The sequence below is a fragment of the Botryllus schlosseri genome, chromosome 1, assembly GCF_051294905.1.
Source record: "Botryllus schlosseri isolate E-star chromosome 1, Bs_hap1, whole genome shotgun sequence".
NCBI classification, from domain to species: Eukaryota; Metazoa; Chordata; class Ascidiacea; order Stolidobranchia; family Styelidae; genus Botryllus; species Botryllus schlosseri.
Genome location: NC_137236.1, coordinates 37,265,785 through 37,292,497, shown reverse-complemented (window position 1 = coordinate 37,292,497; position 26,713 = coordinate 37,265,785). Strand labels below are relative to the sequence as shown.

The 26,713-nt window shown below is 39.3% G+C and overlaps 1 protein-coding gene across 1 annotated transcript in view; it reads right to left on the bottom strand.

Annotated features, from left to right (window-relative positions):
* The window catches only part of LOC145436202 (uncharacterized), a 236,855-nt gene that overhangs the window by 209,384 nt on the left and 758 nt on the right, over positions 1-26,713 (bottom strand). The window lies entirely within an intron of this gene.

Here is a 26,713-nt window from a genome sequence, read left to right as displayed (position 1 = left end):
GGATCCATTACTGCAAGTTTACAAACTCTACTCGACCTTCTTGTACGACCCACTTGCAGTTAATGTCACATGACTCAAGAACGTGCCAAACCAAAGACTCGGGAAAAATTTCTCTGCGAAGAGTCTGCGATGCAAAACATTTATCACCTCTATTTAATTCGTTCGAAAATATCAGTAACCAAACCGGCAATTTTCTATCCAAAAATAGATGAATTTTCGAAATACGATATCTCCAGACGGCTCTTGGCAGATTTTCGACCATTCCAGACGCGTCATTCCAAACGCCATTCCCGCGGGATTCGAGTCGTCGTGTAGTCATTCGTGGAGTTTGTAATATTTGATGAAATATTGAAAATATAGCTCGGGTTGGCTTCCAGAAACTACGTTTCTAAATACAACAAGGGGTAGGCAGTGACAAAGCATTTGCACTTTTCATATTACAAGAGTACATTCTGCCTGCTTGCACACATTCCCGATTCGTCATGATTTTAGGAATAACTAGGCCTGAAATGCTACTTGCAATACTTGCTGAATCATTAGACTACTACCTCTGCTTCTTTCGCGACAAACCTAGACGAGGAACACTTACATTACACTGGGGTGGCAATGTCTAGTTCTGACTGAGTTGAGTATGTGTCGAGTAAACTAGGCCTGGAATATACTACTTTTCAGAGTATTCTCGAGCACTTTTTGCTTACTTGCGCTATTTACTTGAGTGGTTAGGATTTAGGCCTACTTCAACTACTCAGTTTTTAGTGTTTATGGCGAATGCTTGCATGAAAATCACTGTTTCTACTTGGAATTCTGTAGATATTTTCGATTTTACTTCCACTATACAGTTTTCAGACGTCCAGTGTACAGTCGGTCTGAAATACTTGTTAGGAAATAGCCGCCATAATATTGAAACCTCTTCGAAGAAAGCGTAGGTATCGGGGCCAAGCTGCGTAGCATTTCAAGATGCTATTGTAATGATGCTCCCAAGCCTGGCAGCTGGCTTCCCACGGCCTTGATCAAGTTGTGTTGCGAAAATGTTTTAATCTAGATTCAGCGAATCGCTTATTTCTATCAAAACCAATCGTTAAAGAGACATTTTTAGGAATGAAATAAGATCGCAATTTCGGTTTTCTACACCTGCCATCGTTAGTAATTACGCGCGGGCTGATAGTGAGGTAATAATTACCGCGCGTGACGTATCGAGCGGCGATCTCTCTGAATGTGTAATTGTCGCTGATACGGAAATCGATTGTACGCCACAATCGCTCTTTAGCTGCGTAATAAAGGGACGCGGGCCGACCGTTTCTGAGATTTTTTGGAAACAATTGCGACCAAAACCACATGAGTCATGACCATAGATGGCAAGTAACGAAGTACTCCGTTTCACGAGTACTCAAGTAGGTTTTATATACTTACTGGGGTGGTTATGTTTTTATTCTGCTTACACTTCTACTTGATCATTTCGTCGCCAAAACTACATACTTCTTACACCTTTGATATTGAATAGTAGAGAGTATTCTTGTCAGAAGTTTTCATGAAATATTGCACCTCTTTGTATCGTTGCCACGGTTGTAAGGACTCGAGTCATGACTCGAATCGAGTCCGACTCCAGTCGCGATTTTTTGGTCACTCGACTTGACTCGAGTTATGTTTTTACATGCGCAAAATGACTCGACTTGACTCTGGTCAATTTGTGTATTGACTCGACTTGACTCGAGTTCATGACTCGAAACAAGTCATATAACTCGGGACTGGGACGGGCAAGACAGACATTTTATTGTAACATCGTAACGCATTGTAACATACATGGAAAATAGAGCCAGAAAATTGCGATATTGTGAATTCTATATCACTCGATCAGAGTTGAAAACGTGGTTGGAACCGGATTGAACTCAAAACTGAAAAGTAAACACAATGACTTGGACACGGACTACAATCACAACATTATGACTCGGAGTCGGCACTGTACTCACTGACTTGGACTTCACTGGGTGGTGAATTGAAAATGACTCGACCTGACTCAAGTCAAAACTATAAAAGAGAGATTGGCTTGAGACTCTGGACCTTGTGACTTGGTTACAACCCTGATCCTCATGCATGATTTTGCGCTTGTTGCGAAGGTAAATCTTGCAATTACGATAGTATTGACGTCCGATGAACTACTAAAAGAAATATACCAAATCTACTTTTTCAGCACTTTTAGACCTTTCCTTTGCCGTTGCGTTTGAAGTAGTTTTACGCGTCTTGTAAATCCCTCCACCTTTACTACTAACTAAGTCAAAAATCTTGGTATTGCGTTTGCTTCGAATTGAGACTATTCTTGAGATCCCGGAACTCATTTGAAGATCCCTTCTCCGCGAGTTTTTTAACGCCTGTTGCGTAACAGTAACGGTTGCCAAAAGTCATCGTCTAATTCTTCCGATTGCATGTCGGATTCAAGTGTTTCCTAAAACAACCCTCGTATTTACTGATTGCCATGTGCTGCAACACTTGTCATTAAATTATTTGCAGAGTTTGACAACCAACAAGTTTTTACGTTTTTTTAAATCAGAGTAGAACTAGAATGACAGCTGCACATTTGTTTCAATTTGGATTAAAATTAGCGTAACTGAATTAGCGAAAACTTGGTAATTGAAGGAAATTCCAAATTAAAAGGACATGAAGCAAAAATCAAGTTCAGTTCATATCAAATCAGAGTTTATCCTCGTATAAGCATGGGAATGGAAAATCTCTGTACACCAAGAGCATGACTCGTTTCGCACTATACAATTCTCCTGTAGCATTTTCAAGAAAACCAGTCGCAATACACTCTAGTGTGGACCCAAAAAGATGACAGTCTGAAATTCGGGAAGATTTCGTCCGAAATTAAGTAGAAATGATATTTTCTCATCATTTTCACTTCACGATTAATCCAAAAAATCCCGAACTGTCGACTTCTCCTTTAGACAATGATTCAGCGTTGTTTGTTTACGATCCATGCTCACCGTTGCGTCACAGTGTCGTTACGAGGCACGTGACAAGTGGGTCGCCCGATAGGTTTCGCGTCCTAATTGCAGCTTGCGTGCCGGCAATCAAGTCGATGCAGTAATTATTGTGTTTTGATATCACGCGAAAGGTGATGTTTTCCAGACGCTACTAGACTTTTAGAACCATCTTACTCGCAGGTTAAACTTAGTCACGTTGCCAAAACATATTCCAAAGCCAAATGTCGTAACCAGCATGATGATTCTGACGCAACAGTCTGCGATGTGGAGCGGTACTTTGTCACTTATTCCAAATTAGAGGGAAAAAATAAATTAAACGTTAATGACGAGCTATTAGAAGCTTGGCGACGTCGCTTAGCGCTGAATTACCAGGTCAAAACACTAAAATCTTCCTAGAATTCCGACGTACTTGTTTACGAAGACGCTATGTTAGCTTGTCTCTGTTGATCACGTATCTAAATAGACTATAGGACACCCACCTGGCGATAGGGAATGTTATTTGTACAGAAACGTGCATTGGACAACGTGAAGTACTTGAACAGATGTTGATTGCTTCACATGCAAGTCTATAGAGGTGGACATAGTACTCAGCGGTGCTATTCAACTAACACTAAAAGTAACGTAAGCTCCCACTCCCGATTTCGAAATAAGTCTTCTAGGCCCAAAAGATGTTGGAAAAACGCTGAAAACTAAATTAAGTACCAGTAAGGTAGTAAATTTCTACTCAATTGCAAGCAGAAGTACTGAATTCGAAGTAAGTCGAAAAGTGGTATTGAATGCCTAGTTTTCCCAAATGCACCCACGACTGTAAAGTAGAAGTGATCTAAATCCATACCGATTGAGTACGTCGTGCAAGTAGGCCTGTGCCAAATCTGTTCGTGTGCTCTGAAACGCATGGGCATTCCCGGTCAAAAATGGAAATTGTGAAGTAGAAATAGCGTCTATGAGATACAGAATTAGAAGCAGGAGTAGCGAGTTCCTAATAAGTATGGCGATTTTTTATGACATGTCAAAAAGAGCCAAAATTGTGTCAAAATTGTTTCGAAAGGCCAAGTATTCCAAGCTACTTCATTGGAAGTAGACAGTGAAAGGTTTGGAAGTAGTTTTAAAATGTAGATTTGTCGAGGGGTTGGCATATACCTGAAGCAGTTAATCTAAGGTGGCATGATGGCAGTGACAGTGGCTTCTTCATGCGTTAGAAAATTGTATCTTGGTTACAAGCGTAAAATTACTAAAGCTTCTTTGAAAATATATGCAGTAACGCTGACACAAAAGCTTTTTCAAGCGATTTTTATGACTATTTCCGCGTAAAAGAGCTGCAAACTTATCCCCGACCTACTTTTTGATTTTGAAATCGACATTCTAGAAAGTAAGTAGTCCAGCTTAAAAGCTGCTCGCGTACAAATATTGCTTCTGTGTCCTCCAAAGGCGTGATTTTTATCGGAAGATTACTACCAATTCGCAGAAGAGATTTGCTTCAAAGTTTCTGGCATTCGAACGTGACTAATATCGCGGCCACTAACCACCGATTTGCGGTCGGCTTAAGTGCCTATAGTCAGCGTCGCGGTCTTTCGCAGCGAGACACTTCAGGGGTGCAAGTGCACGATGTCATATTCGCTTTCGACGAATGCTGTAGAGGAGTTGTTCCCAACCGTCTTTTAGATTGTAACAGTGATATAACTGCTAAGTAAATTTAGCTGACTGGTGAACCTTTAAAATTAATATAAATCCGCAATGCACGTACGGATGATGTATCCAACTCAAAAGAAAATATTGTACATTTCAATGTAATGGGAAAATTTGCTTTATGTCACACGTGTAGTACGTGATACTGTGGAGGTTTCTGCTACAGGCAAAGTCCTGTCAAAAACCGCTAACCCGATTTTGATTGTTCGCATTATTTCGTTAAATTTTACTTTCGACATGAAACAAATTTTGTTTAACAAGTCGTCCTACCTATCAAACAGCACTGGTCTTGAACGAGCTGTAGGCTACCACTTAAACAGTCTACCACAACCCTAGCACCGTTTAAACGTAAGATAAGTCCAAATCAGACTATGTTTTCTACGTATTACGACACGATACGCAATAATACGTTCCTAATTTCAAAACAGGCTTTTACAAATACTGAACTTTGATATTGTAACAAACAATATGTTCATATTGCAGATATTCTTCAATATTTTGGAAATATGAACATATTGATTGTTGCAGAATTTCAGAGTCCATTCAAAATTAGATGTTTCATTTTTCTAAGCGCCCGACTTGTTGCATTTAGCAATTGAGACACAAAATTGTATTCTAATTGGCATATCATGGCAAGAAAGTTGAGATTCATGATAATATTCTAGGAGACTGTTGAAGGTACATAACTGCAATATACAATTAAATATTATATTGATATTAATATAAATCCTAATATTTTCGGCAAACACTCTTCAGGGGTAATCGCCAGAAAATAGTAGAGACTTTGAAATAACTTTGCAGGCATTGGCGATTACACGCGACGAGTGTCAGCCGAAGATAATCGGGTTTATTTCAATATTAACATATCACCCAATTGGAAATCAATATTGAAGCAATCAGGAATCTTTCCAACAAAAACATCACCCGAATCATCCAATTACGACCATAATTACGGAGCGTCATCCTGGATCTAGTCTGCGCAGGTCAAAAGCAAGTTTGATTTGAAAGGGCTGCCGGCGCCATGTTGTGTCTACGCGCATTCATTACCGGCCAACGCAGATGGTGATTACGAACCGCACGATCCGTTCGTACCATGCAGTGCTGGCGTTTGTACCTACACGTGGTCTCTAATCTGCAACATTTTTCGTCGAACCTCAATGCCTTACTCAGCAACCCTATGATGATACACTCAAGAGTTTGTGATACTATATGTAATGGAATATAGACTCACATAAACCCTCCCAACCTGGCACGGCGCACAAGGCCCTAGTTGCTGAGCGCCGAATTGCCGATTTTTGCGGTTTTTGGGTCGGTCATGGTTTTATGATAATTTGACCATTAATTTAGATTTTGACTTGAAAATTCTAACTTTAAATTTCCATGTCGTCATATTTAAAGATATTTATCTGATTTAGACTGTGGTATGGACACGATACAAAATTAATTTTAATTAGATCTGAATAAGAAATGCGGAACTCTGGCCACAACGCGCAGATATCGGCGATAACCTACCACTCTTGAATGGTTAAATTTTCGAATCGGCTTCTATTTCTGCGCGTTTATTTTGACGCTGAAACTTGAACTCCGTGTTTCAACTGGATAATGTTAAACTCACATTCTCCTGACTTATTAAGTAATTTAGGGGATAAAAATTTAAGAGCCGTATTTTGTGGGCGCGCAATTTGAACCGCGGACAAGAGCAGATCGCTTTACGCGGTCACACATTAATTCATTATCGCACAATAATTGGCGTCCAGCGAACCGCTAAAGATGAAGATTTGGTTTTTGCAAAGCCAGAGGAGAATCTGCTTTTGATTATACTTCTTGTCAATTATTTTTTGTTGTAAAACAAAGTCTGCGTGTAATGCAATAGATTGAATCACCTCAATACTCATGGAATCGCCTGTATTGAAACAAGACTTGGACAACTAAATAATTATAGTTGTATAATTATAGAAAATGCCGGTAATGTAATTCTAATCTAATTTGTGAGATGCTTCTATGCGCTAATATTCATTCTAATCTAATTTCAGTTTTCCCTCAAAATGCTACAGCAGAACTGTATAGCAAAGCTCGATATACTGACTCGGCTGTACTGACATTTGCCGTTGTCTGTCTTATGGGAATGACCGCTGATTTGATAGGAATTGAGTTTGATTATCGCTGTTTTTGCGAATTCAATAATTCTAATACTACTATAGTATAGAAATAATTGTGTGGCTATAATTTCAGTTTCTATTATAATATGGAAAGTCTGAAGTTTTTTAGTTGTAGTACTATAGTTATCTGACTCTGCATTGAAACACTCGACTTTTCGCGGCCTCATCAAAGCGTCGCTAATGGCAAAGTCAGATTTAGAACCGCTTAAAACCTCTCCGTACAATTATCGATGCCGGTAATTATGTCGTCGCGATTTGGAAATTTACACAAATTGTCGACTCTGACAACAAACAAAGACTATTCCAGAAATTGACACACACTCGAACTCAATTAAAAACACGATTCCTGTTCATTTCGCTAAAAATTGAAAATGAGGCATATAACCGAGAGTGTTGCTGAAACCATGATCTCCGTGACATGAAGTCAAGAGATCGTTCTTCCATATAGTTAGTAGGTCGCAATTTGTGTCTTAAACGCTTTCCCGTCAATTTTCTGCTTATTTCATCGATCATTTCGCGTGATTCACCAAGATGCAGTCTGCAATTTGGACAGTAGTCACCTATGAGTAGGGCTGTGCACAAGGATTCGAGTATACTCGAATCTGAATCGAGTATTAATTTTAATGATTCGAGTCGAGTAATAAAATACGATTTTTTCGACTACTGAAATTATACGCTCCTTGCAACTGAAAGTCAAATTTACTAACTAGAATTATAGTTTTGATTCTATTTTCCACTGAGCAAACCTTGAAACCTTGATTGGCCGAGTCGCAGCATACTAGACATAGTACAAAGCTACGCACGTTACTGGAAATAACACATTTCCGAAGTCATGACCATCCCACAACATTGTCAAGAAGTGCAATAAAATCGGTATGATAAAAAAATACCAAAATATCTTTAATGTGACGCATCACAGGTACTATATTCTTTGTGGTGGCATAAAAGGAACATATCTGAACTTTGACATGGTACATTCTGTTATGACGTCATAATGAGTGATACTCGAATACTCGATTTGAAGCGTAATACGTGATTCAGAATCGAATCACTCAGGTACTCGATTTTGCCCAGCTCTATACCTATTAGTATGCTAACACTCGACCAACTCTACTTTACGAAACCTGCGAACTTTCGTATCTTCGTATGTGGAAAGTTCAAATACTTTACCTTTAATGCTTTACCAATAATTTAATACCATCAGCTCTATCACGCTAAAGATAATGAGGCATATTTTCGATGATACTTCATTGGACTTTGAGACGATGCTGTGAGTTAATCACGACGTTACAGATATGTCATTTTCAATATCATGCGTAGATTTGTACTACATATTTCGTATGCTGCGACACCATTAATTGAAGTTTCAAGGCTTCTACAGTTGAAAATAGTACATAGAAACTATAGTTTTTGTTGGTATATTACCGCCTAGTGGCAAGGAGCGCGTGCAATTTCATTACTCGAAACAATAATCTCTCACAACTTGAATCATTCGAATTATTTCGAGATTCAGATTTAAGCACTCGAATCATTGAGCCCAGGCCTAACTCTCTCGGGCCTTTCATTTTCTATTTCCTAATAAGTAAAGCAGTTCAGAAATCTCTTGCAAATCGTGATGCGCGCTTGCACGTGAGTGGAAATTCACCGCGTCACTCCCATCTGAGTGCAAACGCTGATCACTTTGACTGGTCGCAATTCGCGACTTGAAAACATCCCGACCAAGCGGCAATTTTCTGACTTTAAAACAAGACGAACAAAGTTCAAGTCACTTAGTTTGGCGCGGCTCAGATGATCGCGACCTTCGCCGTGACCTCGTAAACTGAGATCAGTGCGGGTGGTTCGCGCCTGAATCACACAAAAAAGTCGAAAGTCAGCCGCAGTTCAACCGTGCTCTACGGTCAGATGAAATAAAGATTTCGATGTCACAAAATTGATGCACCGTAACGAGCTACAAGACATGGCGCAGACGCAAATGAGCATAGTGATTCGTATTGTGGGATAGCCAGTCACGACATACCTTTGCTTTGCAAAAAATTGCAAAGTAAATCATTGCAGACAACTTTGCAGCCACCAGGGCAGAGATGAGTGAATTTAATACTTTCGAATCAAAAGCCTGTTCCGGGTTCCGGATCAGATTCAAGTCAAAAACCAAAACGCACAATCCGACAAAGGATATTTCCATAGTTGGTCAAAGTATTCGTCGTTGGTAATCAAGTAAAAATTGAAGAAACTCCGCAAAGTCATACTCAATATCAGTAGTGATTTTCAAGTGGGTAGAAATGTAATATTGTAATAAATATTACTATTATTATGTGTAAAAACATTTAGTGGTGCTTTTCGCATCAAAGGATTTTTGCACCACGGCAATTGAGATATTTTGACAAATGTGATTCAACAAATTTTCAGAATGTGAATGTTACACAATGATAGTGACGCTTTGATTCCCGTAAAAACTCCAATACGTCGGCGTTAATGTTGGCGTCAGTTAAAAGGTTTTATCCTTGGAAAGGAACGTTCCTTCTCTGGGCTAAGTAGAAGTAATCTGGCAACATCATAACGACCTGAGTAAGTAACGGAGATGTCAAAATCCGGTAATGGTTTGTATTTATTCAAAAGTCACATGAAAATTGAGAGAATCACAAATTGTCAATCCAAATCCATGCTCATATTTGCAGCAGTGCTACCAGGGTCGTTACCAATAGTTAATTCCAGTAATCCATGAATTAATCGCCACCTGCATTTAATAGGAGGTTGTCTACTTTCGAAACATCATCGCTAAATTACTAGGTTAACGTGTACTCGTCACTCGAGACTTACAATGATCTTTATTTATCACCAAACAAAAATAGATGCGAACAAAATGAGTGTTGAGTACATCTACACATCTACACATCTAATGAAAGTATTCAGACTGTATTTGATTGACTGTTCTGTGAAAAATCGACCGCCTTGTCCCGGCGGAACAAATGTTTCTATTGCATCTTATCATCAATGGTGGCGTGTACGTCACAATTGATACGTGCACAAGGATTAGTTAAGTAGATGCGATTATTGCGCCATTGTACCTTTCATAATCACCGCCGTTTGTAGTCTTGAAAGTTGTAAGTTTGCCGAGAACATTTTTCGTTTTCGCTTTGACATCAAGTCACTTTCGTTGGTTGAATTCTTCGCATTCAAAATATTTGACCTCCATTGTTTTAAGGTTTTGCCTGCTTCATACTCACTTAAGTGGCTCTGTTTTTTTTTCACTGCTACATTTCATTTTTTAGGAGCACCGCTTACTTTTACACTATTGGATTTAGACAACCGTATATTAGTATTAAGATAATTTTACGACACTTTTACTAGTGAAAGAGTCGTACCACGAGTGGGAAATGGCTCTGCGTCGAGTTAAATGAATATAATTGCGAATATTCTAACTTTTTGTGGTGTCTTATAGTTATTTTGCGTGAATATGGCGATTACAAAAGTAGCCAGCTCTGATAACTGCTAAAAGTGTGTGACCCACCTACTTTTGGAAACTATTTACTTCAGCACTTTTTGTGCCTTCTATATTTGCTACTGCCGCATCTACTGATTGGTTTTTCAAGCAAGAATACTTGCTTTTACAGTTTGAGATTGTAGATTTGGTTGGTTTTAATTTCGGTTTGATTTATTTTAGGATGAGTTTGCATCATATTTATATGTGAAATAGTTTTTGTACGTGTGAAATAGCTCCAGCATTACGGTCACTTAATATATTTTCGTAGATTTCACCCATTTGTAGTGGTGTTGCGTTAGTCGCGAATATGAATATTCTAATTTCAAAAGTACCCAGTCCTGATTGCGCGCCTAGAGTATGCGAACCATCGACCAAATCTAATTTTTGAAATTACAAGCCATGTTTTATCTACTTCCACTAGAATTAGTTTTTACAAGTCTCCAAAATAGCTGCTTTTACGTGCAATTTAGTAGAAATTCACGGCGTGACATCAACTTTTACGTCAACTGACTGTTTTTTATTTTTATTTTTATTTTTATTTTTTTGGGGGGGTATTTATGGTGTTTGTCGACTACTAAGGTCATTTACACCAGGCCGATAATCTACTTATTTTCCGTAACTGCCGACTTATAGCACGGCCCACCTCTAGGCTTTTGTAAGACACCGCTGACGCGGATGAGGTGGCGAGGAGGAGCCTAGGTAAACCTCCAACACTTAGGTATCGGAATTCGGAAGTCGACCTCGGTCGGACCCATTGGTGTTGCAGCCGCGGATTATACCACTGCGCTATCTCGCCACCTGTCAACTGACTGCTTTGACGGTGGCATCAAGTTCAGAATCTGTTTCTCGATGTTATCAACTTTCGTGTGTCGTGTAGGGTTGCATTTAAAACAAATGGTTTTGATCAAAGGTCTTTTTAAAAAATAATTGCGTTTTTTCAAGTTGTATAATTATGCCATAATTGTGTAAGTACTTTCCAAAAACATGTTGTATGAGCCTACGGATGATTACCACCCGATATAGCCGACGAATACGATATGGGATGGTTGGAACCCTCAAAATAGTCGGTTCAACCGCTATAGTACGTAGATATTTTGTCCAAGGAGCTATATTTACCCTACATTCTTAATTGTCAATCTCAATCCAATATGACGTCACAATTGAATATTCGTGACGTCATAGCTTTTAAAAAAACACGTTTTAAACAAGAGCCTTGTTTTAAACATGTTTGTTTTAAATTGATTTTTGTTTTAAATGCAACCCTGGTTTCATGTAAACAGCCGCATAAAATACGTTTACTAAACTGAACCGGCGGTAAGGATTTCTACTCCAAAATTTCTTAATTACCCTTCTAAATGCGGATTAGACTCGAAAATTCATGTATGTCCTTTTTGTGCGGATTGTCACGTTTCGGAGGATTGTACTTATTTTGTAGTGCTTTTAGTCATTTTGTTGCATTACAATGATATATGGTCTTTGTATCACGTTCTTTGTACGACATGTGGCGTGACTGAAACGGTGGAGCATTTTGCTACAATGTACTCGCAATAACTGGCTGCGAAATTGTTTAATGGATATAACAGAACGGAACCACATGCCTATTGATATTGATACTCGGTAACCCCTATACCATTTTACCAGTCATTGATTGTGTATTCGTTAGCGAGAGGAAACTTTAATCTAGTAGTTCATAGACTTATAACATTTAGGTTTGGTGCAAAAGGCCATAGTTGCTAAGCACCATAATCTTCATATGGATGCATACACGACATATCTTGGAATTTGGAAAGTAGTCAGCTAGGTTTAACTGCTGAAGGCATGCGACCCCTCGACCAAATCCGCATTTTGAAAGTATTTACTCCAGTACTTTTCAAACCATTCCTTTTCAAAAAGTAGTTGAAGCAGTCTGGGCATGTATCGCTACTTCTACTTGTAATCGAATAGAAATGTTACTTGAGTAGCAGCGATAGCCATTTCAACCCATTTCTGATTCCATTCCTTTCAATATTTTCATACCTTCGTTTCTGACTTCCACTTGACATGTCTTAGAAATCGCGACGTGTACTTGAAATTGAGTAAACATTTTGAGCGGTACTTTACTTGAAAAACAACAGACTACTTTCATCACCTCTCTTTCCATTCGCAGAACCCGTTTCTCGAAGTTTTCAGCTTTTGTGTTTGGTGTAAACAACCGAACAAAAAATCTTCACGATACTGGACGGGTAACAAGGATTTCTCCTTCGATTTTCTTAAAACCCTTCGACATCCGGATTAGACACAACATATTTAGGTAGAAACGTACGATGTTACATCTTCTACCACTTACACCTATCTGTAGTGTCGTTGTGTAGTACTAAAACATGCATCTTACAATTTTTAAAGTAGTCAGTAGTCACCTCCGATTGATTGCAGAGGGTATACGACCCCTAGACCAGTGGTTCCCAACCGGTGGGGAATTCACTGATGGGGATTTCCATGGTTTCAGGTGGGGAATAGGCCCATTGGTTAAACACTATATATTTTTTACTCCGGATGACCAATGATGGCGTCACAGACACATTGGGTATGAGCAGTATGGCGTGATATAACTATAGATAACTAACCTACGGCCTACTCCGTAGGTTAGTTATCTATAATATAACGCTTTCGCTGAATTTTTAGAGTTACCGGTATCGGTTCACAATACGTTTTACGTTACATTTAAAGGCGATTGTCGTGCGTATTGGTGTGGTTGTGTGTCTTGCATACTCAAAAAATCTAGTCGCTGCTCCGTGATGACGAAAGTTTTGGGTAGTGGGGAATGAAGGCTCTGAATAAATCTCAAGTGGGGAATGAAGACAAAAAGGTTTGGAACCACTGCCCTAGACCAAATCTACCTTTTGAAACTACTTACTTGCGTACTTTTTAGATCTTCCATTACTCATTTCCACTTCAAATAGTTTGAACGTATTTTTAAAATCTTTACTTCTACTAGTAATTAAGTGAAAGTTAAGGAAGTGACTACTTTCCCCGTCTCTGTTTAGATCGCAGCAAGCTTAGAATCTATTGTGTTTCGTGTAAACAGCATAACAAAAAATAGTCCACGAAACTGGACGTGCGGTGCAGATTTCTCCTTCGATTTTCTTCAAACTCTCCGAAATCCGGATTAGGTACACAAAGTTTGATGTAAATCCCTGAAAAAGCAACGCAGCCCCTTTCTGTGCGGATTGTCACGTTTCTGAAGCCGATTGTGTTGTAACAACAAACCGACAGCTAGTAGAGGAACGGCTGTCTGTGCTATTTGGTTCGTGATAATAAACAATTCGATGAGTCTATTTCGAAACCTGTTTGGAAATAGTCTGACTTTCGCGACACGAAAGTCTATTCCCAGCAGACTTTAAGTCTTTGCCCGAATACGTCACGAGTACCGAGCCGCTAGTATGACGTTACACCCCTACATGTGAGAATATGTAAGCATATCACCAAAAGTTGTTAGATTTAAGTTCCAACTTTGACCTTTCCATAAATATCCGATCTACTGACACGGTCCGCGAGAAGAGCGTAAATAAACAAGCTCTTCTAGCAGCGAGATTTGGTTGACACGTCTTCATGGCGTCGCTCATTTCAGACCAGATCGACCCCGAATTTATAAAGATTCCCACCATGCCAAAATTTTAACGTGGAATGACAATGTTTGTTATTAATCAAATGCTCACCCGCCTTAAAATCGACAGACAACCACACAGGAGCGGTTACGATTGCGATTATACTAGGGAAGTCCCAAATAACATTACTATATTGCAGTATTCGGTTACGATTAAGTTAACCTTGAAAAACCAATTGAGATTATTCACGATTACATTCACTTTGGCCTCTGGCAACCGAGAGATTTCGTGGACGGTCGTTTTATTCAGGCAACATGCTCGGGAACAGAACAAAAGCAAAAATTGTTCGCAAAACTCCCGTTAGTTCGTAAGATTATTTGCTTAATTCTGGCAAAGGTTTGCAATTCCTGTCATTACTATTAGGGATGGTGTGAACGTGAGGTTCACGTTCGCGTTCTGTGTGTGAACCTCGGAAATTTAGAGGTTCGCGTTCACAACAGAACCTTGGTAGGTTCTGCACTGTGAACCTTTTTCATATAATACAATTTTCACGTCACTATTACATCTTTGGTTCGAATTTATTGCATTTCAACTCTATGCATGATGCTGGCTGAAAAAAAATCAACACAAAACGAGCACGCCCCTTGACAATCTCAAAAATTTTACTTGCTTTAATTGTTACAAAAGTTTGCTCGAAATATCCAGCTTTCCGGTTGTGAATATTTAGTGACTCTCTGCTGTGGTATTGACCCGCAATCACACAACATCACGAGCGAAATACACTACATGTGGTCAGCAAATGATGCTTATCCAACCAATAAACGAGATTGATATCGTTTTCTGATGTAACAAATATAGCAGGTTTACTGTATTATTAAAACCAAATCCGTGTGATTGAGGTGTTGGCTACAGCTGTATAACTTGCGGGGTAATATCAGTAGCAAGTATAGAAACCTGTTTTACACTCTGCTCAATATGAATGTAGCAATGATCAGACGCCGAATGCATTGTCTGGTCTGGCCTAGACTTTTAAGATGTAAGCTTATATTCCCAGGCAAGTCCTCGTCGAAATTGTCGGCAAAGCGTCGGAAGATATTTATTTTATGGGATTATTATATCATTTGATTGACTCAGTTGATACATTTAGCGACGTTTAAAACGCCAATATGTACTTCAGCATCGTGGCATTATGTGGCGCGAGTCATCGCCAGGTATCGTGCAAATTAATATAGGCTATCACTTCATTAAAAGATAGGGCTGGAATTAGCAATATGACGTCACGTGACGTCATGAGGTTCACGTTCGCGTTCACACAGAACCTTTCAAAAAGGTTCGCGTTCACACGAACCTGAACCTTTCAGAGGTTCGCACCATCCCTTTTACTATGTTACAACACAATAAACAGTACTTCGTTCGTTTTAACATAAAATGTGTGATCGCAGTGAAGCAATGACGACCCATGAAGTAACAATCCACAATAAAATCATTACTGATAAAACTACTCACTTTTAAAAATTTACAACTGGAACAATAGAACCACTCTCTTTTCAAAATCCGCAACTAAAACTAGACCTACTCAAAAAACCAGCAGGCAGTTGACCGTAAAAAAACTAGATTGGCGTTTTGTACTGGTCCAGTGCTGTCCAATGGAGTGTCAATCGAAAATGAAGTTGTATAAGGCCGTGCCATCTGCGTAGTAGCTTTTATTGAGATGCAATTGTGAAGGTATAACTCTTGTGTGTTCTATGCGACCAGTGCCAGTTAGGCTACTGCAATGCAGCGCTGGTGCAATTCATTTATTACGCAACAGTGCAGTATTCTTAACACGTTATCTGCCTTTATGCGTGACCATGAGTCGTGAAATTGATTTTCTGCTTAATTCGAACAAAAGTGATCGGAACCAAGGTATCTAAATGAAGCGAAATCGACTGTATCTGTAAAACAATCTTTTCTGTTAAGATGACTTTGATTTCTTTTTCAATGTAATCGATTACGATTTCGAACCACAATCACCCCATATCACAGCAGCCATCACTTATTAAGCTCGTTTACCAGATGGTTGGATGACCGCCGACCGTGAATATACTGCATAACGATGTAGTCCTGGCATAAGATATTTTTGGTCCGTTTATAACAGTGGTCGGAAGCCTTTCTCGTCAAAGGAGCCATATTTACTCTTTATTTTCAATTGTCAATGTCAATCCACTGTGACGTCACATTTAAGGATTCTTGACGTCATGGCTAAAAAAACGAACAAAAAAACATGTTTTAAACAAGGTCCATGTTTTAAACATATGTTTGTTTTAAATGCAACCCGAGTTACAGGCATGAAATTTCTAATAATTGAGTCGAACAGATCTAGATGATGCTCGAGCTCCTTTTGTTGAAACAAACTTGATTTGCGTATTTTGATAAAAAATTTCCATTTATGAACTTTGACGTCAACTTTTATCTTTTGAAGTACTTTCGAATTACCTACTAGTTGCTGACGATTACCGTTGAAGTGTGTCAGCCGAAAATTGACTGGTTTATTCCAACAACAGTGTTTTATGCAATTGAAAACTGAAAACCGAAGTAGAAATTGAAGTAGCCTAAAAACATCGCGCTTGATAAAGTAGTGCAAGTAGGTAAAATTTGCTTGAAGTAGAAGTAGAGTACATCGTTACTGGCTACCTCTGGGAGCATCCCCGTGATTACTCAGTCCCCAACGACGCGCGTCAATTTAGAAACGTCCCGATTTCAGCGTTGCAGCAGCGAATCTCTTTCTCAGTGTGATGCTACAAGATTAAACTAGAATCTTCGAGTGTCGAACGTGAATGAAGCCTTTTGTGTTGCGTTGTTGAAGGCCCTTCAGACTAAAATCACCAGCGATGTCGATTAACTCACACAATAGCGAAGAGACACTTGAGTACAAATTAGTTTGGCTGAGATATGCACGTGAGCACGTAACAGGGGGTAGCCAGAGTCGATTTCTACTGAATAAAAAGTAGAAGTTACAAAGAGGACACTCTTTACAAATAGCAAAACTTATAAAATCGGACGAGAAACGGGTAGTTTGAAAATTACATACATACTCTTGTGTTGAGTAAAAAATGAAAAAGGTCATTTCTTTAAATCTACTTCCGGAAGACGTCTGTTTTTGACGGCGCTGCGTCGATATCCTGTTTTAGTTATATTTGTGCCATCACTGGGCTGTCAAAGCTATAAATGAGGACGAATTGTCAAATGTTTGGGCGTCCTCCGAGGACATTTCCGATTTCTTGAAAAAGAAGGACAAATCTTCTTGAATGAGGACGCATGGCAACCCTAGCTTATGTCACTACAATTAAGTGCAGTTTTCGAAAATATTTTCAGTTACCATTAGACGGGGGATATTTAACCAAGTTGTAATCGCGACTTAACTAGCGCAATTTAAGGTGATGCAAACTCATCACAAAAGTACTTTCCATACAGTACGAAATCCATCTACAACTCTAAGCTAACCTTCTTAGATGATTCGCTATCAGAAGAAAGCCCAACCAGTTTAGAAACAGCGTGAGATCTCTAAAACAAACAAGCAGTTTGAGGTTTCTAACGTTGAAATTTCCGCCGTCCATGAAATTATTAAAAGCGCGATAAAATATTTTCGACCTTCCCCTGAACTCGCGCTTCCGATAAAATCGATCAAGATCTGAAGCGTGCGTTCTAAAGAGACATCTGTTTCGACACAATCGTTCGATTGCCATTTCAGGCAGGGGTTCGGGCACGTGGCTCTTTAACGTTATCTGACGTACCGAGTGAGGCAGAGTATCTGTTTCGGTGCGATATATCGCGATTTATGAACGATCAGATCTTACAACAATATTGTGGTCGAGCAATGGAACTTTAAAAACTTCAATTAGGCCTCAGCGGAATGCATTTAACTCTGATTTCCGGGTATTTCACTGAAAATCATTCGTCACATTTGCGATTCGAGGTGAACATATTTGAAAGGTTGAACGAATTGCTAAAATCCTACTGGTTTTTAATAAAACGGTCGAATGCAGTGGTTTTCACGCGTGTCAATTAGCATGCCGGTCTGTGAAAGATATTGCAATTTGCTATCTCGGTTGCAAATGAAGTTGAAGCTAGTTAATTAAATAAACGAAGATTCAAATTTAAAACCACTTCTAAATTTGGAACGTAATTTTCTGTATCGCGTTGTAATATAGATTCCATTGTCTATACTTTCAAACTATCCTACTTTACAATTAGAGAATGACCGATATCGAGTTTCTGAGCCGATATCGATAAGGAAGCTCATCTACTGATAACCCGATATACATTAAGCCGATATTTAAAATTATGCTATCCAGCTTAAGTTGCATCTGGCGACCAGTAACCAAGTGCTTCTTCGAAGCACTCAAGTAAGGTTTGCCCACTTGCAATAATCACTCAAGACACCGATATTCCCTTCAAGACATCCCTCGATGTTATCAGCGAACCGATACTAATCGGTCGGGTCTGGCTATAATGCTGCAAAGGACTCTTAGGGGTACACAACTTCAATATATAAGTAAATAATATATTCCTGTTGAAACAACCGGAATATTTTCAGCTGAAACTCGTCAAGGTTGATCGTCAGCAACAAGCCGAGAATTGAAAACAACATTGTTTGTCAGCCATCATATCACCAAATATGATCAAATTGCAGCAAGTATTCAAGAAAACTGATGACAACTAGCCTACAACTCGTTTAAGTCTATGCGAAAGCTTTTAAAAAGCGATTCTTTGCATTTCGACTGTGCAGTATATCGAAGTTTGACAATAAAATATAGTCAATCAAACAGAAAATGTCGCATATCATTAAAAAGAAAGGAAACAATAAAAATTGTGTTGGTGGTTTTTTTTAACAGGACTTCACCTCACAGAAACTTCGATACAACCTCTCGTAACACGTGTTACATCAAAAAGCCATTGCAGAAAATTTCTCATTACATCGAGAGTCTACTTTCGACGCACGTAACAATGCAGCAAGTGTTGTATCAAAACTGCTTCGAAGTATCCTAAAACGTCTTTAGGACTTGTTACATGTCAAATCTAAACACGAGTCATATCTAAAGGCAGCGTAGTTCTCATTACATTGAAGATTACAATATTTGGTTAAGAGTTGCATACATTTGTTACATTTTGGGTTGATTTTGAGTTTTTTGAAAGTTCACCAATCAACGAGCTGCCAAAGTTGAGAAGCACTGATCAAAGAGATAACTGAGTTCGTGTTTTTGGCGATCCTGGTCTGCTTTTAAATGCAGCGAGTATAGTCTACGCCCAATCGTCGATCACTCGATTCATTTCAGGCCTGACTTCCCAGATTTGGATCTTGAAACAACAAACACGAAGCCCGCCAAGATTTCGAATCCGGTCACGAAGATTCCAAAACGCGATTGTGACCGAATAGCCATGATTTCATATCCCCCGATTGTCTAAATAACCCCTTCTAACTAAATAAATACCCGATTCTAAAACTACCTACATTTCGCCGCTTTGTGTGAAACGCGTTGGTAAGGTTTCGTTTCCCGGCAATAAATAGATTTAGGAAGTCGCGGCCATTAAATAATTTCGAAAAAATAAATATTGAAACTTTCGGGGACTCTTTTTTGGCTAAAATTTCAATACTCTACATTTAGAGATAGGCCTCCAAAGTTTAGACGTCTACCAACAAAGATAAACAAATTCGGGCTCAAATCCGCGTAGGAAGCATATTTAGTCTAAGTAGACCTCGTTGGTAATATAATACAAGTAGAAGTTATTCGCAATTTTATACCTAATTAAAGGTACATGTAAAAATGTTTATGCAAATAAATTAGTAAGCATTATAAGTGCAGTTCTCCATACAAGAATAAAAAGCTTGAATGATAATCGCAAGTAGTCTGAAATGTGTAAATAATAGGGTTGCCATATTTTGGGATCTGGAAAAGACGACACTTTTTACAAATCACAGAAGTTAGATTACCGGACTAGAAAACTGCTGGATCTGAAATTTTACGGGAAATCCTGTTCTGTTGACTAAAAAAAGTTTATTTTTCCGACTCGACTCCCGAATAACCCACTCTATAATAGTACTGCTGTGGCGTTGACTAGAAAGAAAAAAGGTCATCTTTTTCAGTCCTGCTGCCGAACTCGAACATACACACATTATAGATTTCGCGTTATTTATGTTTTTTTCAATTGTGCCTGTCCATTAGACCGGCTTTCACAGCTATAAAGGAGGGCGAATTCCCAAAAAAGAAGACACTTAAACGTCCTCTGAGGAAATTTTCGATTTCCTGAGAAAGGAGGACAAATCCTTCTGAAGGAGGGCATATGGTAACCAACCGTAGTAAATAGGGAAGTAGAAAAAACGCAAGTCTGTATTATTGTCAGAGATGGTCAAAGTGGTCATCCTTGGTACTCAAATAAAAGCGATATCGTAAAGTCCTACTTGGGTACAAGTGACGGTCGCGATTTCTTGGCAAGTCAGTCAAAAAGTCAGTTTGGCCTGAAAGAATTAAAATAGCGCAAGAAAATTACGACTTGAGTGATCAATCCAAGGACGCAAATCCTTCTTGAGCTCTCGACAAAAAGTACTCCATTGCTGACCGCCTTGGTACATTTACCATGAATGACATTTTCATTACCTCTATTTTTGTAAGTAAGTAGTTTTGATTAAAAGAATTGGTAAACCACGAGTGGGAGCAGTCTAAAACCATAACCACGAGATAGTAGGCACTTATTGGAAACAGTTGGGTTACTGCATTACTGATCTCTGGATATGGATTTAACGAGTTGACTCCAACCACAGTTTTGCTTTAAAATCTGTGATGCAGAAACGGCAGTGATCTGAAAACATAACCAATCGACTAAGTGTCTGCAAGTCGGCGTACTTTGAAAAGTCTCTCTACAGCCCGTCTTTGACGGGAGGTCTCGTGAAGCTGATTTTATCTTCCCAAAAAGGTCGCCTGACGCGTACATTTTGGATTGACGGATCAGATTTCCCCAAACCGGTGAATGACGCACAAAACCTTCAATTTAGATTTAATAAAGCTGGTAAATGGTGAACGGTTCCAGCAATTATTAATAAGGCGAATCGCCAACTTCCTGTGTTCTCTCGATTTTGTTCCTCGAACGACCTCGCCATGACGCCATACTCTTTGTAATCAACACCGTATAAAGCATAACATAGGAACAATCAGAACCGGGCGCTTCGTCGGTATACCCCCGAGATCAAACAAGTCACACCAATAAATGTTTTCCATGCACAAGTCAAAAGAAATTATTTAGTTTAGTCGGTGCAGGATATTAGCGGTACGGGTGGGGGGTGGTTGAGGGATTACAGATATTAGGGTTGGGGAATGATGGGTATTAGGGTTTGGAGAATGGCGACTATTAGGGTTGGGGAATGACTGATATTAGGGTTGGGGGCTGACGTATATTAGGGTTTGGGTGGGATGGAGTTAGCGACATTAGGGCTGGGCGTGAAGGATATTACGGTCAGGGGTGATAATATCCCCAAACCAACGCCAACGTCTCCCAACCAGAACATCTGTCATCCTTCAGCCCTAATATCCCCCATCCACAACCCTAATATCCCTCACCCACAACCCAATACCTCTCACCCACAACCCTGATATCCCTCACCCACAACCCATAACTTTGGGATACCCTAACCCCCTCCGACCCTAATATCCCTAAGACTCAGCCTTAATATCCCCCACCCGTAACCTTAATATCCCGCACCGACAACTCCAATCGCAATACGAAAGGCAATTTATTTTGACGGTTATAAATTTTTCGACATGTTCATGGGAAACATTTATCGGTGTCATTGGGAACACTTGTTTGATCTCGGGGTATATAGAGGAAGCATCCAGGACCGTAACTGACGCATCCCAAACCCCCCAATCGGGGCGGGGGGGCGAGCTCGAAGGGGGCCCAAAATTATTTCGCAAATCAACATAAATTATAGAGTATTTTGTGGGAGATTTCGTACAACATCAAAATTTTTCTTAGCGCTTGCTTCGCGCGATAAATGTCTGCTTTTTGATATGGGTAGCTGCAGGACCCCAACAAAAAGCATATCGTTCATGTAAACAAATAGGCATTTCGGAGCCGGCCATTGCCTTTTCACGACACAAAAAGACTCCTAGAGTTTCGGCCAACATGTGACTTCGTGAAGTGTGTTACCAAAAAAAGCCTTGGCCGAAAAATACATCCGTATGTTGGCCGAAACCATCAATATTTATAGCCTACAGCCAATTGTTCCCCTCCATCAGCTCTACCAGTCAATCTAATCACGTGGACTGGGAGACGATGAAACATTATCAGCAATATATGCAATCACCAGTATTATAGACATAATTCAACCCTCAGTATGAAATTTTCTCGCACTTCGCGCGACTACGGAACATCATAGACATGCTCCCTGTAACAGTAAAACGTGCTTTTTAGCTAGAGGCTAAAACGCCCGTCATGAAGGGGGCCCAAGTTTGATTATTATCATATGGCAGGCCCAAGACCATCGTTTGAGGGGAGGCGTGGCTAAGTACTATTTCGGCCGTGTCTACATTAAGTGAAACGACTATTGCTTTAGTGACTCGAATTTGTGGAATATTCTTTTCAAAAATAGCCGACAAAGCACCATCATCTCATTTGACAAATCACGGACGCAGCCTGAGTTGGAAAGGTATAAAATTATCAGCTTTATCGAATTAGATTACAATCAAAATGACAGTTACACAGTTGTGTCCAAATTATATCGAATTAGAATTAATAAATTCGGAAAAAATAAGCTACAAGAGCAGGTTTGTTACGAAATAACTTAGTCGGTCAACGTAATCATCGTAGCCACTCAAGTAGAAGTGACACCGTGAATTTCCAATCAATTAAAGCTATTTCGAAGACGTATCCAAACTAGTCAAAGTACTCAATTATTTTATGAAAGTAATATAACGCAAAATGGCTGATGACACTACAAATAAGTAGCCTACCGATTTTCGGAAATAGATTCAGTTACCGTGATACAGGGTAAAATTTCAGATTAAACTAATAAGACGAATCTAATTTTAATCCAATTTGTGAAATGTTTCTATGCTCTTATTTTGATTATAATCTAATTTCTGGTTATCCAGAAAATGTTACGAAAGAACTGTATAGCGCGAAACGAACCACACTTGGTGTTCAGACATTCGGAATTGTCATGTTTATGAGAATTAACTCTGTTTGATATAAACTGATTTTGATTTCTTTCTGATCAGGAATTGAATTCGATTTCCGAGTTTTTGCGAATTTGGATGTTTAAATTTCAACCTAGTTTGGAAAAAAGGAAAGTTTTTCGGTTGTCCAACTGTGATGCGGGAGTTATTTCACGCGGTAAATGTTCTAACGACGATTTCACACATAAAATTGAAGCAATCTCATCGCGATACTATGTCAACTGTTGTAGAATCGTCGTTTAAAAAATCGCAATCACAGCACTATATCTTCACATTTGATAAATCACGGGTATATACAACACAAAACGTGCAGTAGCGGGAATCCCTGAAATTTATCGGCGAACAATGCAGATTAAGACCACACAGCGAGAATGGCTTCCGCAAATAAATGTTTCTTCCAAACTATACGCAGATTCAAAATTGCTACAATTGCTACATTGCGACGCGTGAGATGGTATGAGCGATAATAAGCCGCTCCTTTTGTGTTAAATGACTTGGCCCTTTGGTGTTGGCCGCACTACAAGCAGGATCGCAACGCAAAAATACGCTATGGCATCACGAAAACAATGTTACAAACAAAAATATGCTCTGGCATTATAGAGAAGAATCTCGATCCCCCAGAAAGTTCCAATAACTCACAAACACTCAAATATTCCCGAACAATGCCAGACAACGAACAGTAAACACCGTTATCTGCGAGCTGTCGAGATTTATTTTATCGATGCCAATTCACAAACGCAGAATTCGGCCGAACGTGCTCAAGTTTCCAACCGCTACATAGATCTTACCTGCCACGTTTGACAGCTTTGCTATATCGCGCGATTGGTCTTTGATTTAGAGGTCGCAATTTTTGTACTATAATACACAAGTGAGTGATATATTTACATTGAAGTAAACCCGAAGGCTCCCCTCGATTATTCTCTTTTGTATACCTTTGACGCAGGGTTGTAACCAATTCAAAAGGTAATTATACTTTTATAGCTTTGACTCGAGTCAAGTCGAGTCATTTTCAGTTCACCGCCGTCGCGAGATAGCGTAGTGGTATGCAGAGGTGCTCAAAGTAGTCACCGTCGCTGCACAAATAGAAGTAGAAGTAACGCCGGAATTTCTACTCGAGTGGAAGTAGGAGAGGCGGCTCACAAGTTAGTAAGTAAGTAAGTATTTTACTCATATTTTGCCTAAAAAACTGAAAACTGTCAAGTAGAAGTAATCTAAAATCATAATTACTTATCAAGTAGTGCGAGTAGGCAAAATCTACTTCAAGTACTTCAAAAAGTAGAAGTACTTCGTTACTGACCACCTCTGGTGGTACGTTCCACACCTGCGACACCAATGGGTTGCGGGTTCGAGTCTGACCGAGGTCGTCTCCAGAACTCCTACCTAAGTATTGGAAGTATATCCAGGCTCCTCCTCGCCACGTGTTCCGCGTAAGCGGTGTCTTTGAAAAAAGCCTAGAAGTGGTCCGTGCTACAAGTAGGTAAATATGGAATCACAAAAAGAATAACGGCCTGGTATAAAATGACCAATGTAGTCGAAACACCATGAATATCGAACAACAACAACAATTCACCACGTAGTAATCTTTCTCATTTTACAGAGCTCCTGGTCCTATTTTACAAATACCAGTAGCCAGTACTGATAGACGAAATACCAATAATGTGGTAGCTAACTATCCTTCGAAGTTACAACGAAATGTCTTAAATTCCCATGACATGCCGCCCTATTTCTTGTCGCATTCTTTTTCTATACTATCTTCTTTACTTTCATTCAGTGTGCATGCCTCCTCTTTACATCGCCTAGGCCAAGGTGGGTGTCAGATTCCATAGACTACTCCTTGTCGCTTCGACATCTTCCTGTCTTTTCATTGTATCGCATTTTTTGTGGTGTATTAAACTCATAAAATTGCTAATAAACCAATGATGATGATGATCAACTTTGGTTCTCCGAGTCTCGAGCCAAATGACTTGGTTCGAGTCATGCGTAATATCACGAGTACAAGTCGAGTCAATACGGAAATTGACTAGAGTCGAGTAGAGTCATTATCTTTTTTTAGGAACGTGATTGAAGACAAGTCGAACCAACGACAAATTGCCGCTCGAGTCGAGTCATGACTTGAGTCATTACAAGCCTGCTCTGACGTCAATATTTGATGTGAATATTGATATATAATGTTCTTTTGAATATTCGGTTAGTGGTTGACGATTACCCATGACGAGTGTCGACCGAAAATATTTGGGTTTATTCCAATATCAATTTAACATTCAATTGTACACAAAAATTATTTATACTTACAACATAAGAGGTAACATCGTAAACACCTTCTCTAGTACAAGCAGAGGCCTCGATTTCCAAAACACATCCGAACTATGAATATTATGAAAAGTAATCGGTAATATATCCATATATATTTATATTATATATTTTCTGCCAACAAGACACAGGGACTATTTCGGAAAATTGATACTATGATGTTACTCATTTCTAATGGTAAAAATTAATAGAAATTTAAGAAGATTTGGTCACTGTAATAGTCAGCATTGCTAGAAAGTAGACATGACGTCATAATTTTACATCCGAGTGCAAGTGGACGTGACTTATCTCCAATGCATGTCAAACTGCTTCAAGCACCAAGAGAACAGCATATTTGACCCGATGTGTTAGATCTTTTAGTTAGGTTTACAATATTTTGAGAAATGAAAAAGGAGACACTTTTCTAAAATTATGAAAGCTATAATACCGGAGGGCAAAACGGGAGATTTGGAAATTATTTCGAGTAGTATTGGGTTGACTGAAAAAAAAGGTCATTTTATCGATCTCGTTCACGAAATACCCGTCGGGCCGTATTTTTCGTTTCTTTTTCAGTCAACCCTGCCGTTCAGTACGCCGGAGTCCCATTTTTGCAAGTATTTTACCACTTTTTCTTTAAATAGAGGACAAATTCCAAAAAAATAGGACATTTGAGCGACCTCCGAGGACACTTTCGACTTCTTTAAAAAAGCAGACATACATGGTTATCCTACTTTTTGTAGTAAGTCAGTGGAGATAGAAGCGTAGCAAACCAATCCCCTAACTACCTTCTACATCACGGTCTAGGCCGCAAGTAGTATTGTGTGAAATTCTGTTAAATAGACGTAGGCGACCGCATAACTTGAGTAAAGTCAGCTTGTCTTCCTTGACGGTGGAATTTTAAAAACGTAATTTTGAATGAAAAGCCAGTCTACAATCGCTGTAAAAAACGCGGCGAAAATTCTACGAACTCACGAAAAAATGGCGAAAAAATTGTTAGTCACACTTTGCAAAATAGAATTTTGAAAGAAAAGTAGATTTATTGTCGCATTTCGGTAAAATGAATCATAACTCTACAATGTCTCTAGAAAATCCCACGAACTCGCCCTTCGCTACAAAATTGTTCGACACACATCACATCAAAGAGAGATAGATCCATTATGCTGTCACAAAGACAATGCCAGTATCGGCGGTATTGTTTGACGCGCGACATTAGATTCAAACGACCCGTTGTCGATACATGAAAGAAATAATTTGGTCTTGTTTGAGGCGCGCCTAAACCGCAACGTACCGCTCGTGTTTGTTTACAATGTCGCGGTCGCCAATCCTA